This window comes from Fukomys damarensis, unplaced genomic scaffold (assembly GCF_012274545.1).
Source record: "Fukomys damarensis isolate Sample0158 unplaced genomic scaffold, DMR_v1.0_HiC HiC_scaffold_14, whole genome shotgun sequence".
NCBI lineage: Eukaryota > Metazoa > Chordata > Mammalia > Rodentia > Bathyergidae > Fukomys > Fukomys damarensis.
Window position 1 is genome coordinate 39939848 of NW_022900926.1, and position 16919 is coordinate 39956766.

The following is a 16919-nucleotide window of genomic DNA, read 5'->3' on the forward strand; positions in this document are numbered from 1 at the left end:
AATATGATTTCTTTGAAAAACAAAGAAATTACAGGTAAAAATAAGCAAGCCAATGGGCTGGGGGTACTTTAGCTCAGTGGTGCCACCACCCGCCTCACAAGCACAAGGTCCAGAGTTTGACCCCCTGGTACGGAAAAAAAAAAGTAAGCCATTACTGAAAAAGGATAATTCAAAATCCATTGTGACAGAACTTTAGAAATATGTTCAGTAAAACTATTAATATCACCTAAATTAAAATTTATTAAGAGGTGGTTCAAAATTGAATATATAACAGTAAAAGTATGTTGTATAATACTGAAGGTATTATATATTATACACTACTTTTAAAGAAGGAAGCAGTAGGCATACTGCTTTCAAGCTTGACAATTTCAGAAAAAAAAATATTGAAAATAGAAATAAAGATGACAAGAGAAAGAAGTCTTGCACAGAGAGAAGAGATGATTTAAAACATGTTTGAACTGAGCTACTTCTTTTGGATACCCAAGCACTCATTAGGTGGTGACACAATGTCAAACATGGGAGAAAACCAGAGAAAAGTTGATGAAATGGATGTGTGCCTGCTAGCTTTTGTACATGCACACATCTCTTGCAGGATACAGGATACTGGAAACAGTAGAGATCACTGAAAGAGGAGAATCAAAATCAGAGTAGCAAACTCTTCATTTAGAGTGCTGGCACTACCCACCACAATGTTATCGCCTGAAACTGAGAGCAGGTTATGCATGCTGGACTGGAACACATTAAGGCAGGCTAAATTAATGCCTCTCCAGAAAAGAAGAAGGTTTAGGGGGCAGCACTGGAATTCCAGTCCAGTTAGTCTTGCTGCAAATGAGCATTACCCTCCTATCCTTACCACTTCTACAACTCTTATAGAGCAAGACACTGTGTGTCTCGTGAAAAAACAAAGTTCACCACATAATTATTTTCCATGGAAGTGATTAGTTTAACCTTGTTGTCTTTGTTTTGGCAAAAATTTGGGATATGAACCTGCCTAAACTCTACTGGAGGGTGTATGCCATATCTGTTTCAAATCTAAGACCTGCTCTTAAACACAGTCCTGTTGGGGGGGGTACTTAAGATTGAGCCCCGAATCTTATATATGCTAGGCAAACATTCTGTCTCTGAGCTATACACCCAGTCATCTTGTTTGTAATTAGACTTCTTTCAAGGATAACAATTGACCATATACAGCATTCTGAAGCTGTACAAATCAATTCTAGGTATTTCACAAGGTATCTTGTAGAACCTTGATCAGGGACCAGCATTAACGACATAAAACTATATTTTACAATGCTAAATTCAAGTGATTATCTGTAGTTGCCTAGAGTTCTCAAATATTTGAGAACTCTATTTATGTTTAAACTCTTTAGAAAATTAAGGTGTAATTTCTATGCAGTGAAATCCCAACATCTTAAGGGTAACAGCAGATCAACTTATGAATGCACATCAAGACACAGAATGTTTGTACCAATGAAGTCGCCTTGTATTTCAAACACCAACCACCATCTGATTCTATTCATACCAAGTTTGGCTACTACCTAATCTAGAACTTCAGGGAACAGAATCATATGTAATTTATTTCATGTCTAGTTTCTTGTTCTTAGCAGAGTATCACCAATGCTCTTGCATGCTGTTGCCACGTACCAGTAGTTCTTTGTTTTAATAAAAGGCTAAGTAGCAGTTTGTCTATCCATTTTTCTGCAATATATTTGGTTGTTTCACTTGGGCTATAATGAACACAGCCACTATGAAAATTCTCACAAATGGCTTCTGTGAGTACTATAGTTTTCATTTATCTTAAGATAAATACTAGCAATGGAGCTGCTAGGTCATAGGTAGATGAACTACATGGGAAGTATTATGTAAACATTATTAAAATACTATGAAAAGTACCTCTACTTTTGAAAGTTCAGAAACATAACAAAGACATGGCAAATAGCTGAAACTTGTGATATCAGAAATGTCTGGAGATTCAAGAATTTTTCAGATTTGCAGGAAGATAATGAACCACAGGTTATAAAATTTCCCCAGCAGAGTCTAGGGCAGCAGAGATGAACCTATGGCATGTGTGCCACAGAGGGCTGTGATTTGTTATCACTGAAAGCTCCAGTTTACCATCACTGGTCTAGGGAAACACTCCTATAATCCAATCTATCACAGACAGAAAAATAAACTAAGTGGAGACAAAAACATGTTGTAAATACACCTTTCTGAATTATGGGAATTTCTAAGTAAGAAGGACTAGAATTTATTTCTATATAGGTACTGTAATCAAGTATATTTAAGAGCTACATTAAGCTCTTAATAGAAATACGTCATGTTTAAAAGCAGAGCAGATGAGGGCAGCAGAGTTTTAAATTTTTAAGGTAAAACAATTTATATGCTGCTCTACTTTATTAGAACTAGACATGAAATCAGCATTTAAGCATTTATGCTCTATAACAAAATTAAGTTATTGGTACTATATTATCTCTGAGGCTTGGCTAGTTAGGTAGTTTATCCAAAAGTTATAAAACATCACATTGCAAAACTGGCTTCCACTAGACTATGTGATTCAAATTCTTTGGGTTTATCCATTACATTTTATCTTCTCCAATGCTGTGATGCCTTCAAGTGAAATTATCTTCTGAATTCATCAGATTTCACATTACAAATAAAATTATTGTAGAACTGAAACAAATGGGTGAATATGCCCCAAATCATTAAAACTGCATCAGCTAACAAATAATTTGAATCACTGCCTGAGAAAAATCCTGAATCTCTAGTTTAGTATTCAAGAAACTGAACACATACAAACAGCCATGTCTCCAACATTTTGTGCATAGCCCCTTAGAACAGAGCATGGGTGGTTTTCTGCCTCCAGCTTAGACTAGCTCTTGTCTATAAGCATTCTGTGTGTTCATTCTATAGGTGAATAGCTGTAATTGTATTCCAAGACTATAGACTTTTTTGATGACTCCCACATATACCAATTTACTTTCATAAATTATGTTTACTTTGCGGAGACTCAACCACATACATTCACGTGCTAGCTTGTCTTTTCTTAATTTTGATCTTCATTTTTCTGTGATTTTGAAATAACAGGTAAAGAAGGTTCTCCAAACACAAAAAAATTCATGATTAATTTACTTGGGGAATAAAATCTGATCAAACAAACTGGAGAAAACAAAGAAGGATCAAATTTTATAAAGCATTTCAATACCAAACAGTATATTTCACTTGTCAGCTTTGGCAGACAAGACTGTCAAGGAACTTCAGTGTCTTAATTTTAAATAGGTGTTTTATTGACATAACAGAATTTTTGTCTTTAAAAGATTATTTTGCTATTTGGAGGTCATAGTATGATATAATGAGTAATTCTGGGCATGAACAAAGCCCAGGAAACAGAAGATGATCAAGAGGAACGGGGTAGAATTAAAAACAACAACAACAAAGCTTGACAAGGCTTACTTACACTTGGATGCATAAAATAAGGCACACAGAGTAATTAATGACTGGTGTTTAGGATTTTGGATAATGGTTCTACCTAATGAGATGTTTAAAGCTGAGGGTTATGGAACCAAAAGTTGTGTTTTGAAAGTTTAAGATTAAAAAACCTATTTTAAACACTTAAATGGAGATATTACAACATGGCTGAATATGAACTGGGTTGATGCACTCCACCTTATCCTATAAAATTAGAAGAAGTATACAGAAATAGATACTGTTTAATGACACTTTTAGAAATTTTCTAAAATGATTCAGCAGTTACTAAGCTTCAAACTAAACTGCCATATACATACTTTGAAATGCTCAGTCTAGCATTCTATAACCACTTCTCCTTTGCCAGCTGGTTTTCTGTGAGGCTTTCTCAACTGAGACATATAATGAGAGATATTAAGAAAAGTGAGCCATAAGAGCTGGGTAAGGGGAGAATGGATGTGTTCCTCCCCTTGCTTAGTGCCTCTCAGCTCTGCACTTGCCAGAAGCAGCTGTTTCTAATTCTACATTTCTTTCCTGGACTTTCTACAGCACTAGCAACCAGCCAACCGCATCCACTCTGCTGAGATCCTCAGGTTCCAGTGGAGCTGAGCAACTCGTCAGAGGCCTTTGTTTCCAATTCCTTAGAGCTGTCAAGGTGTCTACAATCTAACAGTAGTAACAACCACTTCTATTTGATCTCCTCTAGGGTTATAGCTATATTTCCTATTATTTCTAAATTTGCATTACAGCCTGTCTCCTTTCCCTTTCTTCAGTTCTCAGTACCTGTTTGACCAATTTATTAATTCTCTATTGAAACACCTATTATAGTTTCTGTTTTCCTGACTGGTAGAGAAGCTAAGTGGCTCTCCATTACCAATTCATACAATCTGAATTTCCTAACCTGGCATTTATGACTATTCCAACAATCTTTCATCTCATGCTACCAACCTCATTCTATAAAAGTCTAATGTGAACTTTCAGTTTCAATCATGCTCACACATTTCTTTTAGCTCCTTTAGTTTCCTTGATTCCACGCTATTTCCTTTTCCAGTCTTCTACTTTCAGATAGTTCAGAAAAAAACTATGTGTCTACTACACCACATAGTGTGCTGTGTCTATCTACTACCACATAGTGTGCTAAGCCACTCACAAAGAGAGGGCATTCACAAACCCAAGACCATCAAAGAAATTCTAAGCATTGTGACTGAAACCCAACAGTGATTCAGAGCGGAATCCAAACTACTCTGCATAGGAGCACCTCATTACTTCATGTGGGCAATGCTGATCTCTGTCAAGTGCCCTTAGTTCAACTGATAGGCCAAATGATGACCATTTCACCACTAATTTATAGGTCTAAATGGTAAATACAAAGTATCACTCATCTTTTTCTTCCCACTACACTGATCTGATATACTCTTGCTTAATCAGAATACTTGGTTTAGCAATAAAAACTTCAAACAGGCAAAGCAAAGTAAGGAGAAGAGTGTGAAACACTTGGACTTAATCAGAAAAGTTTAAAACAAACAAAACCCAACATACACATGATATCTCTATTTCCTATATAAATCTAAAAAAAGATTTTCACCTTATGATCGAATATTCTGCCTTTCTTCAATAAGGCATAAATAGGTCCTTTCGAAAGTAATAATGATTGCAGAAGAGAAAGCTATGCTCCAATGTTATCGTCTGGATCCAAAATGTACCCCCAAAAGGCTCACTTGTTCTAAGGTAGGGCTTTTGGAAGGTGACTGAATCATAAGGGCTGTACTTTCATTAGTGGATTGATTCACAGATGGATCCATTATCTGAACGCACTAATGGGAAGTAATGAAAGGATATACATCCTAGTTGAAGGGAGTGTATCACAGGGGCATGACCTTGGGGATATCTCTTCTTCCTGGCTCCCTCCTCTCTGCCCCTTTTTCTTTCTGCCTTCTGGTTTACCTACAGTGAGTGACTTTCTTCTGTCATGCCCAAGCCTGGAAGCAGTGGAGGCAGTTAACAACCATGGACTGAAACCTCTGAAACAGTAAGCCAATATAAATCTTTTTTTCTTTACTTTCTGTTGTTTTGTCAGAATGAGAGAAAGCTAACATGCCCTATAATAAGCACTTATTTCACCCAATGAGTGTAATACAAATTGTGATCTAATTCTTTAAATAGGGATGACAAATTCCTTTTATTCTTTACATATGATCTATAATTCCGGCAACATACTAGCATTTCAGAGCCACCTCATTAATTCTGTTGATGAAAAGACCTCTAAAGTTGATTTTACATTTTAGGTGGATATTACTAGATAATATGGCTGAACTAGAAGGTGAGACGTATAGTACAAACTAGGAATTGAAAGTAGATCTGTTTTACAGTAGAAGATAAAAGAGGAGGGACCTAAAAATAATGATCTAAATATCTGTTGCAAAAGGTGGAGAAGAGAAACAAACAAACAAACAAACAAACAAAAAACGACAAAAGTGTATGTAAGTGTAGTGCTGGAAGTAGGTGTGAAAGTGGGTGGACCTTATCAAATTCAATTTCTGATAAAAAGTTCTGAAAATGAAACTCATAATCTGAATGAGTGCTGAGTTTATGGTACGGAAAAATGAATTACTTATTTTTTCATTCATTTCACCAACTACTGGTTAAGTACTAAAGACTTACCTTGGGATACAAAGAATTAGACAGGGTCCCTAACCTGCCAGATTTATCATCTATTAGGGAGAGAAAGGAAATAACTACATACTCCTCTAGAAAGTCTACAAGAAAATTTGGCATGCAATTTTAAGGAGTTAAGTATAAGTACTAAGCTCATCAATGAAGATCTGTGATAAAAACTGTCAATTCTTCCCAATTGTTATTACAAGACTTCCAAAGTAATTCTAGGGTATAATGTCCTTTTTTCTGTAAGCTTTCTTCAAAGTAACCTATCTTACCCATGGAAGTATTCATGAGATTTCTGAGCCACTAAGCATAATGGATGACCTTTAGAATACAAGGAGACAGCCACTTGGCAATGAGTAAATGTTAAGTCACTACCATTTCTGAACATATATTATGGTGACACTAAGCCAATTAAGGTAGCTTCTCATCTTTTTTTTCTGTCGATTTATAAGCTATCTAAAGGCATACTTTCAATGTGAACAACTAAAACTGAAACTCAAAGTCAGGTCAAAGTAGAAAACAGGGAAAGAGGGTCTGAAATTTCTTCAGGTGTCACCTGATGACTTTTGACCTTTATGATACATGACAATGACAGTAAAGTCAGACAAGAATAGGTGCTCTGACTCTAATTCTTGTTCTAGATTGCCAAGACTGTATTCCTTGGTCAGGAAAAAACAGACAAACTAAGAAGTTCTTTTTTTTTTAAAGAGATATGAGGTTTATTTGAGGCAGATATAGGAAGCATTCAGCAGGGGAGTATAGTTGCTCAGAGAAATGAGTTACCAAGTATTTCTTATAAAGGGCTTTTCTTTTTGGATTTTAATAAAAGTTCATGTTTTAAGGTATTCATGGTTTATAAAGAATTGTTGTTCTTATTTCTTTTAATCATCTTTTTTTTGTTTGTTTGTTTGTTTTGTTTTTGTACCGGGGATTGAATCTTTTAATCATCTTTAGAGGTAAGGTATATGTGATCCATACTATTCCTCACACTGATAGTAAAACTTCAAAAAAAATTTATTTGGCTTAGATGCCCCCCACCATTAAACTATGAAGCAAGTTGGTTAAATCACACCTGGAGAATTAAATAATAATACTAAACTCAGAATGTAAGCAATATATTCCTCTATGGTTGCAAAACAATTTATTTCTGAAATAAATTATAAATATTTCCTAATTTTAATTTTAAACACCTGGAGAATTAAATAATAATACTAAACTCAGAATGTAAGCAATATATTCCTCTATGGTTGCAAAACAATTTATTTCTGAAATAAATTATAAATATTTCCTAATTTTAAGGGGTAAATAGTATGTATCAAGTAAAAGAATTTATTTTAAAGCAAGCATAAAATAAATTAGTAAAAAGCCATTATTGGGCCAAGGAGTTAGCTCAGGGGCACTGCTCCTGCCTGGCAAGCCCCAGGTCCTGAGTTTGATTCCTGGTACAGGGAAAAAATGGGGTGGGGTAAGTAGTTAAGAATTGACTATTAGGAACAAGAGAATATTAAAGAACTAAAACTTGGAGCTGGGAATTTTGCTCAGTGATGCCACCGCCTGCCTCACAAGCACAAGGTCCCAAGTTCGATCCCTGGTACGAAAAACAAAAGAAATAAAACTTGGAATTTTGCAAGACCAACTATGAAAACAAACAAACAAAAAACCTGCATTACTACAGCATACCATACCTTATTTTAGAGGGTAGTATTGATGTAAGAACTTTAAATGTTACCACACTTAGGAACTTTAAATGATACTAACAATTACCAGAGTCCTTAGGCAAGATGATGATACATGGTCATCTTGGGAGTTGGTCCATAATTTTATTCACTTTGACTGCTACATTAGCCTGTATTCTGAGGTTTTATGAATATTCAGAACTGCACCACATCCATTAAAGTGACAAGCTTATGAACCTTTCATAACGCAAGTATCATTAGAAACAAATTGGGAAACAGTGAGAAAATGATAAATGCTGGACAACATTTTAAGAACCCAAGGATTCTTTTATAAAACAGCCAATAAATAACTGAGTGACCTCAAAACTTTGGGTGAATATTTAAGTTGTACAAAAGTTCCATAGGAGTATCGAGAGGAGGACAAGCATTCCAAGGCTGACAAGAAATTCCCTGTGACAGCTGATGAAATTATCAAGGAAAGGAGTTCCCTGACTCAGAAACTTTTCCACATACACAAAACTCACTTATTTTGACAAAGATATTAATGATATACCACTCCAGTGGGAAAACTGACAGCAACAAATTCTTAAGGAAGGATCCTAGTTCTACTTAGAACATAACCAAGATCACAATTATATGGTTCCCTACTGTTTACTACAAACTGGGCATCACCTCTTATCATTTACCACTCTTTCACAGTACTTCTCATCAAAATTACTACCAATCTTTACAACACCAAATCAAACTGGCAATGTAGACTTTGCTGTTCTTGACACTGTCAAGTGACTTAGGTCCATCTAAAGTTGCACACTTATGCCCTTACCTCCTCTCACTCTCCTGGTTCTTCTCCAGCCTTTTCTTTGTACTTTCTATTTTCATAACCCATTTCCCATGCTGGAGTTCCTCAATGTTAGGGGCTAGAAATTCTCTTCTCTCTTTGCAGTCTCAAAGGCTGAATGTTCAACTTCTAGCCACAAATAGGTAACTGAAACTTACACTTTCAGCTTAGACCTGCCCCTAAGTAGTCTCCTATATCCAAATGGCATCTTCTCATCCTTGCTATATTTAAGCCAGAACTCATAGTTCTTTGTAAAAGAACTAGTCACTGGTCATATTTCCTCTCTTAGGGACTAGTAGCATTATCTATCTAGTTAGTACAACTGAGAATTCTGGAATGATATATGATACCTTTTTGTCAATCATGCTTCACCATCCCACATTTTACCTCTGAAATATCTGCCTATTTTATCAAATTCTTTCTAATTCCACTCTCACTCCTCAGGTCCAACTACCATCAGGCGGAAGCAGATATATAACACATTTCTTTCCTTGCAAGTCTTCTGGTCCCTTCCCATCTTCACTCAGCCTATATCCAGAATGATCTTGACAGAATTAAAACAGAACTAGATCACTTCTCCCTTCAACTATTCAGCAGTGCCCACCATGTCTAAGGAAAGGAGCAACATCCTAAAAATAACCTTACTAAATCTATCACTTCTTTAGAATTTCACCTTAATTTCTCCATAGATCAGCCACAGATCTTTCAGTTCTTAAAATGGTTATACTCTATAGTTTGTAAAAATACAGCTCTACTGCCATCTAAGTTACACAAACACAATGCTTAGAGTATACAATTCAATGGTTTGTAGTCTACTGTACTTACAAATGTGTGCAACCATCATCACATAATAAACTGTTTATGAATAAACTAATTTAGAACAGATCAACTGACAGAAGTTAAGTGACTTATTAAAGATTTTGCATGAATGTGTATTTAGGTTCTAAATTACTACAAAAAAGCAAGGAATGAGTGTTTTGTTAGAGAATTTTAATTCACCAATTCAACCAACATTTACTTACAACTTATTATGCATGTGTGAGCCAATGAGGATTTCATTCTTATCCCTGAAATGTCTGGTCAGAAGAAGAGGGATACATATAAACAAACAAGCAAAAAATTCAGTTGCAATAAATAATTCATTTTACTGTATGTAATGCTAATATAGAATACATATCATGGGAATTTGGCAGAGTGCTTATATGTTAGGAATTGTTTTGTGGATCTTACAGAGAAAATAATGACTAATTAGAGAAGGGAGTTAGCAGTACACATTAGAAAGATACATTCTATTGGACATATCCATATGGATATTGTTAGTACCCCAAATTCACATTTCCAAAACAGTATTAGACAACAGAAAGGAAGTGTGTCTAGTAGAGGTCTCTATCACACACAAATAACAAGGGTGTTTATAGGAACTGTTATGTAATGCATGTAAGCATAAGTCTAAGGGAGAAATGATATGAAATCTAGAAAGGTAAGCACATATATGAGACAGACTATGAATGCCATACATTTTTACCACGTGGTGAAACAGAGCCACTGAAAACTACATGGCAAAAACAAGGAGTGTGATATTTATATTAAATAGAGTCCTTTAGCTGTAAGAACCACAGTAATTAAACCTAGTCCAACTATGACAAAAGAAAAGATGTATTCATTTTCTACTGAAAGGATAATCAGAATTTGGTGACAAACTAGATAAAAAGTGGGGACAGAGGAAAAAACAGGTGTCCTGAAAGTGGATGACTCCTAGGCAAAGATGGTTATTCAGAGAGAAAACAAGGCAGGAATCACTATGTAAGAGCAGCACAGAATATGATTTTAGTTTCAGGAATATTATATTTGAGATGGCTTTATGGTATCCAGATGGAATGCTGAGCAGACAGTTGATCTGGAGTTGTATATCAGAGGTATGCCCTAGAATAACCACCACTACAATGGTGACTAAACTGTGACAGAAGTATCTGGCAAGCATCTAATTTTAGGATGTGACACTTTGGAAAAGCAAACTACCAAGTCATCAAATAAATAATAACCTTAGCATTTATTCATTTATATTACTAAATCTCACTCCTTGCATATACTGAAATCTTGGTTTTTAGCCTGGCAAAGTAGTAGTTTCTCAGGAGAATTTGTGAAGTGAGTTGTTCCTGGCAGTCACTTAATGCTTCTTTTTATTTTCACAAGTGTGATATAATTCCGCAAATGGTTATTTAGTAATGAGTATTTAAGATGAACATATTACCACCACTCTTCACAATAAAATGCATAAAATATTAATATCACAAAGTATGATAATCTGAAAATATGTTAACTTCATCAGGTATTAAACACCACAAAGTGGGTAGTAAAAATAAGATGATGCTATATCAATTTAAAGGCATAACTAAACAACAATTCAATATATATTTTATATTGATTTTATATTTAAAGATTTGAATTTTTCCCCATAAAGGCATTATAATAGCAAAAAAAAAAAAAAAAAAAAAAAAAAAAAAAAAAAAAAAAAAAAAAAAAAAAAAAAAAAAAAAAAAAAAAAAAAAAAAAAAAAAAAAAAAAAAAGACATCTACATCTACTACTTTAATTCAGCAATGTGGTTTCAAAGTTATTTCCCATAAAGGAGTCTTATTATGAAGAAAGGTAGTAAGTCACTTTTGAAATTAAATTTTCAAAATTCAGTTATCAAAATCACAAGAGAAAAATAAAGCAACAGTACAAGTTATCAAATAAGCATATCTGAAACAATCTTAAAATGTTTATCAAATTCATTAAATATTAAAGTATCACGATGTTTACTGTCTAAATAATTTTAATAAAAACAACACTCAAACATTTGAAATGCCAATAAAAATTAAAAACAAGTTAAAAATAAAATTTAATATGGGACATCTGGGATTTATACATTTTTGCCAACTCCATATCAAATACATTAATAATGTGAATGACATAAAAAGCCTCTGCCTATATATAAGGAACATGATGCTACTTACCAACCATCAGAAGGGCATGCAAACAAATTAAAGGGATGTATGAAAACAATTGAACTAAAGAAAACAGTGAGAAAATACCTATTTTCTTCCATTAAATACATTTCATTTTAATAAAATAAAAATTAATATTTTTATTAATTTTAGAGTATTTGTATAGTATATTATACATTTAATAGGGTAGTACACATCTTGCAAAACAAATTAAAATGTACTATCCCCACCAATGAAGACCTTATTTAATTGTGGGATACAAACATTGCTATTTAAAAATTAACAGGTTCAACCAATTACAAAATACTGTATCATAAATTCAACATGTAATTTCTGAGGGATGCATGACATACATGATTAAATGAGGACTCCCTGTATAAGCTTCAAAAATACTTCTTAGGGAATAAAGCATACTGCTCTATCTTTCTATGCTTAGAATCCCTAATTTTATATTTCTGATAACTTAAATTTAGAATTCCTGAACCATCTAAACTGTTTATTAACCTCAACAAACTCATATGTTGAAAGGTGCTGTTCTTCAATGAATCCTTAAAGGAATGAAAAGGAATTCTATTCCTGCAGAGTCTCTTTGTGAAAGCTGTTCATAGCCACCATAGGCAAGGCATATTATCACCAAGGAGCTTCATCAAACTAAAATAAAACTTTTATGTATTCAGCAAAGTTCCCTGTTGATTTTAAGAAGCTTGAGCCACTGTCAGATAACGTTATGGACAGAGCTCATACAGCTGGTCAGTGACAAGCCAACTATTTAATATACTGACTAATCTCTTTAAGCATACAATGTCACATTCCTAAACTCTATGAATTGCTATCCAAAATGAGTAAATAGCTTTTTAATTATTTGTGAAAATTCTAGTTGGAAGGATGCTGTTGTTATTCTACTGTAGGCTCTTTGCCAAGAAAGATATGCACATTTCAATTTCTGTGAGTGCTTTCTTCTCTTGCTTCCTAAAGTAGCATATATCTTACACACAGCACAATCAGCCTTTTATCAATTTGATTCCAAACAGCTCTACATAAACTCAGCATAAAAGGTAAGGAATTTATACTACTCTCTGTATTCCACACTTAAATTTGAGTTTTTATGATCTTATCCATCATTAAATTTTAGCAATAGTTCAACAATAATCTTAGAGCCTACAGGATTTTAATAAAATAATATCAATGCATAATTATACATTGAACAGTAAAAACTAATGTATAAACCAAAAATGTTTATTGTACTTTAAAAAAATTTATTTTCCTCTCTCCCAATTAAAGCAACATTCTCTCTTAATATTCCTTTATCTCCTTGTTAAAACGTTTTTGAAAGATGCATTTTCAAGCATCATGGCATTTTCAAGCCATTAGTTAGCAATCACCAGTTATTATTTTATAAAACTGTAATCTAGTATTTAAGATGTTTAATAAACCTACCACAAATTCCTCATTTCTTTTGTGAATTTCACAATCTCAAATTTTTAAATACTAGGCTTTACTCTGAATGTTTTTCCTGGAGGTCAAATATAAACACCCAAAGCAAGAACTATCATTATTATTGATTTTCTTAAGAATAAATCAGGTCATACAAGCATAAGTAAAGTTTATCACCTCAGATATTTAGGGGAGTGTTTTCTCACCAAAAACCAATTCCTTTGAGACACAGGGTTCAAAACTTGTTCTGTATATATCTGCTTGCAACCTGAGTAATTAACCCAGCTTATGAACCTGAAAACTGTAATTTTTTTCCAGAAAAGGCTTTAAATGTTTATCTTACTTTCTAACACAAACTGGCACATGTAAAAATATGTATTTATTACATGCATCGAACAAAAAGTCAGTATCAGGCTAAGGTTTAATAAAACAACACAATCATTTTAATAGCATTATTTACAAACACACTTAGGAAAAGAAATTTGTATCTAGAGCTGTCATTTTTTTTCCCTCCGTGGATCCGGAACAAAATATTTTTCTTTAAATGTACAAAAAAAGCCTTAATAAGCTGAATGCCTGCATGGGAGCAGGGATCAACTCATTCTCATTAAGAATTTAAGAAGCTATCAGCCTGGTCTATAGGAGAGAAGCAAGAACTGGCTTCTTTCAAACCTGTAATTTATGAGTTTATTCAAACCCGCCAAATTGCTATAAGTAAACGCCTCTTACATTTGAAAATTCCCATGGCAACTCATTTAGTTTGGCAGACAGGCAGACCCAAATTCAATCCTTTTATCCTGCATCTAAACCATTACAATGATAATTCTGCTCTGACACTCTGAAGAGACTGCTAATTACTGTACTCTGGGACCCTGGACAGATTTCTCATTCAGATTAAAATGGCTGTGCTAGGCACAAAGCAGCCAACACCTTTTTTACATGCTCTTTCACATTATAGTTCCATCAGGGAGCAAGTGCATCAGTCAGATGTTTTCTAATACATCTTTTAAAACCTCACATCTCTTGATAAAATCAAAAGAAGACCAGAAATACTATTTCAATTATTATTATTATTTGGTACAGAACTGAACGTCATACTATCAATTAACAACCCAGTGGAAAAACTTTAATTTCAAGATAAAACTACTTCATCTGTAGAGTTAAGATATCTCTTACTATCTCATTCATTTAATCTTCTAACTTATTTTTAGGTTACAATTACAATTTTTATAATTATAATAATGAGTTAAATATTTATGCCATTTAATAAAAACAACTCTGTGAAACATGAAAAACAAATTGAAAAAATATATTTTGTGAAAGATTACTTATAGGTTACAAACAATTTTTATAATTATAATAATGAGTTAAATATTTATGCCATTTAATAAAAACAACTCTGTGAAACATGAAAAACAAATTGAAAAAATATATTTTGTGAAAGATTACTTTCTCTTTACTAGTTTCCTAAATTTCAATGACATCTGTAGTATTTCTTTAAAGGAAATTACAATAATTTTTGTTCTGTTATATTCAAATTCACAGTATTTCTTGAAATCTCTGGCAACTTTAAATTTCAAAATTCTTAGTTGGGAATTCATCGTATCAATAATTTAATTTTTTATTACTCATGTCTGTATGTAAATACCTTTACAAAGAGATCAACTCTATATTAAATATTGATTCAATATTCGAATTCTCAAATGCCTAAAATAAACATGTAGAGAAAATATAAAGCTTGGGGGCTAGGAGATGGCTACCCAGTATCAAGTAATACTTCCCACAAATAAACACTCTGAACTGTCTGGGATTGGTGGTATTTGTTCTGTGAAAGTCTGTCTTAAATTATGAGATGTAAGCCTCTCTTGCCTGAAATAATTTAATTTTTCTAATAAAGGCTAGCACCACTCAGTTTTTTAGGTTTTCCAGTTTAGTTTTCTCTCCTACAGAAATCTTTTACTTAGATTCCTACAGAAGTAGGAAACATCAGAGTGAAAATAGGCAGATTTATGGGTAGAGGATGTGTAGCTCAGTGGCACTGCACCTGCCTGGCAAGCGCAAGGTCCTGAATTCAATCTCCAGTACAAAAAAAGGAAAAAGAAAACAGGCAAATTTAGACATATATTCATCTCCATTTCTTTAGCCTTCATACCAGAGACAATAGTTCCTCATTTCCACTGTCCTTGTGACTTTTAGATCCCTTACAAGATGAGAAAAGGTTAAAGGCTGTGTGACCATATAAAGTCCTGGCTAAGAAATAGTATTAACATTTTCCAACTAAACTGAGTGAGGATTGAGTGAAGGAGTGATGATATGTGACACATAAATTGCACTACCGTAGAATAGTTGTGTGTGGGACAGACACTTTTACATATGATGATAATGTTTAGCAATGTTAATAGACTGTTTCATACATTTTTTGCCTTCTATCCCATTGTAAGCAAAATCCTTGATGAAACAGACTAGCAAGGAGGGTACATTATCATAGGCTGGAAAGAAAATCGCTTTCTTTAGGTATAGTGCCTCATGTTATCAGGGATATTTGCAAGTGATACAGTCAATGCTGCAGTTGTATATGCAGGCCACATAACATTAACAAAAGTGGAAGAAGAGGGAACAAATACTTGTACTTCCATAGAAAATGTGCTGCATAAAATAACTAGTATTGTGGGAGAAAACAAAGAAGACTGCAAAATTAAACCAAGGGGAAAAGTGATATATAAATGAAACAAAATGTAAAGTTTTAATAATGCCAAGCTCTGTTCATTTTGGCCAGTGGTGGCAAACATATGGTACATGTGTTATATGTTTTACTTTTAAAACAAAAGATGCAAATGTGTGGCTTGTATTTTCTAAATTAAACCTCAGTATTCAGGCTTAATCACACTGTTGGCACACTGTGATAAATTAATGGGTTTTGGGTTACAGTTTGGGAACTCATCTCTAAAAGTTTTGCCTTCACTGACTCAAGCTGTGTAAGCTACAGATTCACACATACAATACATATATCTATATGTATATTAGATATATATCGGTATATATAATTTCAAATTCATTTACCCTTTAAGTACCATGAAGGAGAGAACACAACATTGTGAATGAGCTTTACACATCCCTACCTGTAACTGACAAAACTAAGAAAGAGTAAGTATGTATAGACAATCTGGTCATCTGTAACCATCTTTATCTAAATGACATTTATAGAAAATACACTCTACACTACTACAGAATATACATTCACATACATACTTTTAAGTATACGTGGGATGTTCATCAAAACTGTTCCTACGATGGGCTACAAAAAAGTCATTATTAGGTTTGAGAGTACAGCTCAGTGGTAGAGAGCTTCCCTAATATGTTGCAAGGTCTTAAGCCTAACCTTTACAAAGTGTGTGTGTGGGGGGTCATAAGTAGATTTAAACAGACTATAATAATATACAGTAGATTCCCTGAATATAAAAGAAATTAGAAACATTTAACAGTAGGACAGATAGGACTCAAAATAGTTGGAAACATTTGGAAACACCCCATGGTCAAAAAATAATTCACACAGGAAATTTGAAAATATTTTGAACTGAATAACATATGTACTATTTGTGGAATACAGCTATAACACTGTTCAGAGTGGAATCTGGAAAAGAAAGGTCTCAAAGTGAATTAAGATATAAAATCAATAATCTACCTACATAAAGTCCCAAAATAAAACTAAAGTCAAGCTGGCCGTGGTGGCGAACCCCTATAATCCCAGGACTCTGGGAGGCTGAGGCAGGAGGATCGCTGTGAGTTTGAGACCAGCCTGGGCTACATAGTGAGTTCCAGGTCATTCTCAACTACATAGTGAGACCTTGTCTTTAAAAAAA

At 33.8% G+C, this 16919-nt stretch overlaps 1 protein-coding gene and 1 long non-coding RNA gene across 2 annotated transcripts in view; one reads left to right on the forward strand and one right to left on the reverse strand.

The window, feature by feature from the left end:
* Positions 1-16919, reverse strand: part of Qki (QKI, KH domain containing RNA binding) — a 135494-nt gene that overhangs the window by 10159 nt on the left and 108416 nt on the right. The gene's annotated exons all lie outside the window — the stretch shown is intronic.
* The window catches only part of LOC104849454, a 16633-nt gene continuing 4462 nt past the window's right edge, over positions 4749-16919 (forward strand). Inside the window, exons 1-3 of the long non-coding RNA XR_776752.2 lie at positions 4749-4822; positions 5082-5190; positions 5413-5491. This is a non-coding gene — a long non-coding RNA (uncharacterized LOC104849454). The remainder of the gene's footprint in view (positions 4823-5081; positions 5191-5412; positions 5492-16919) is intronic.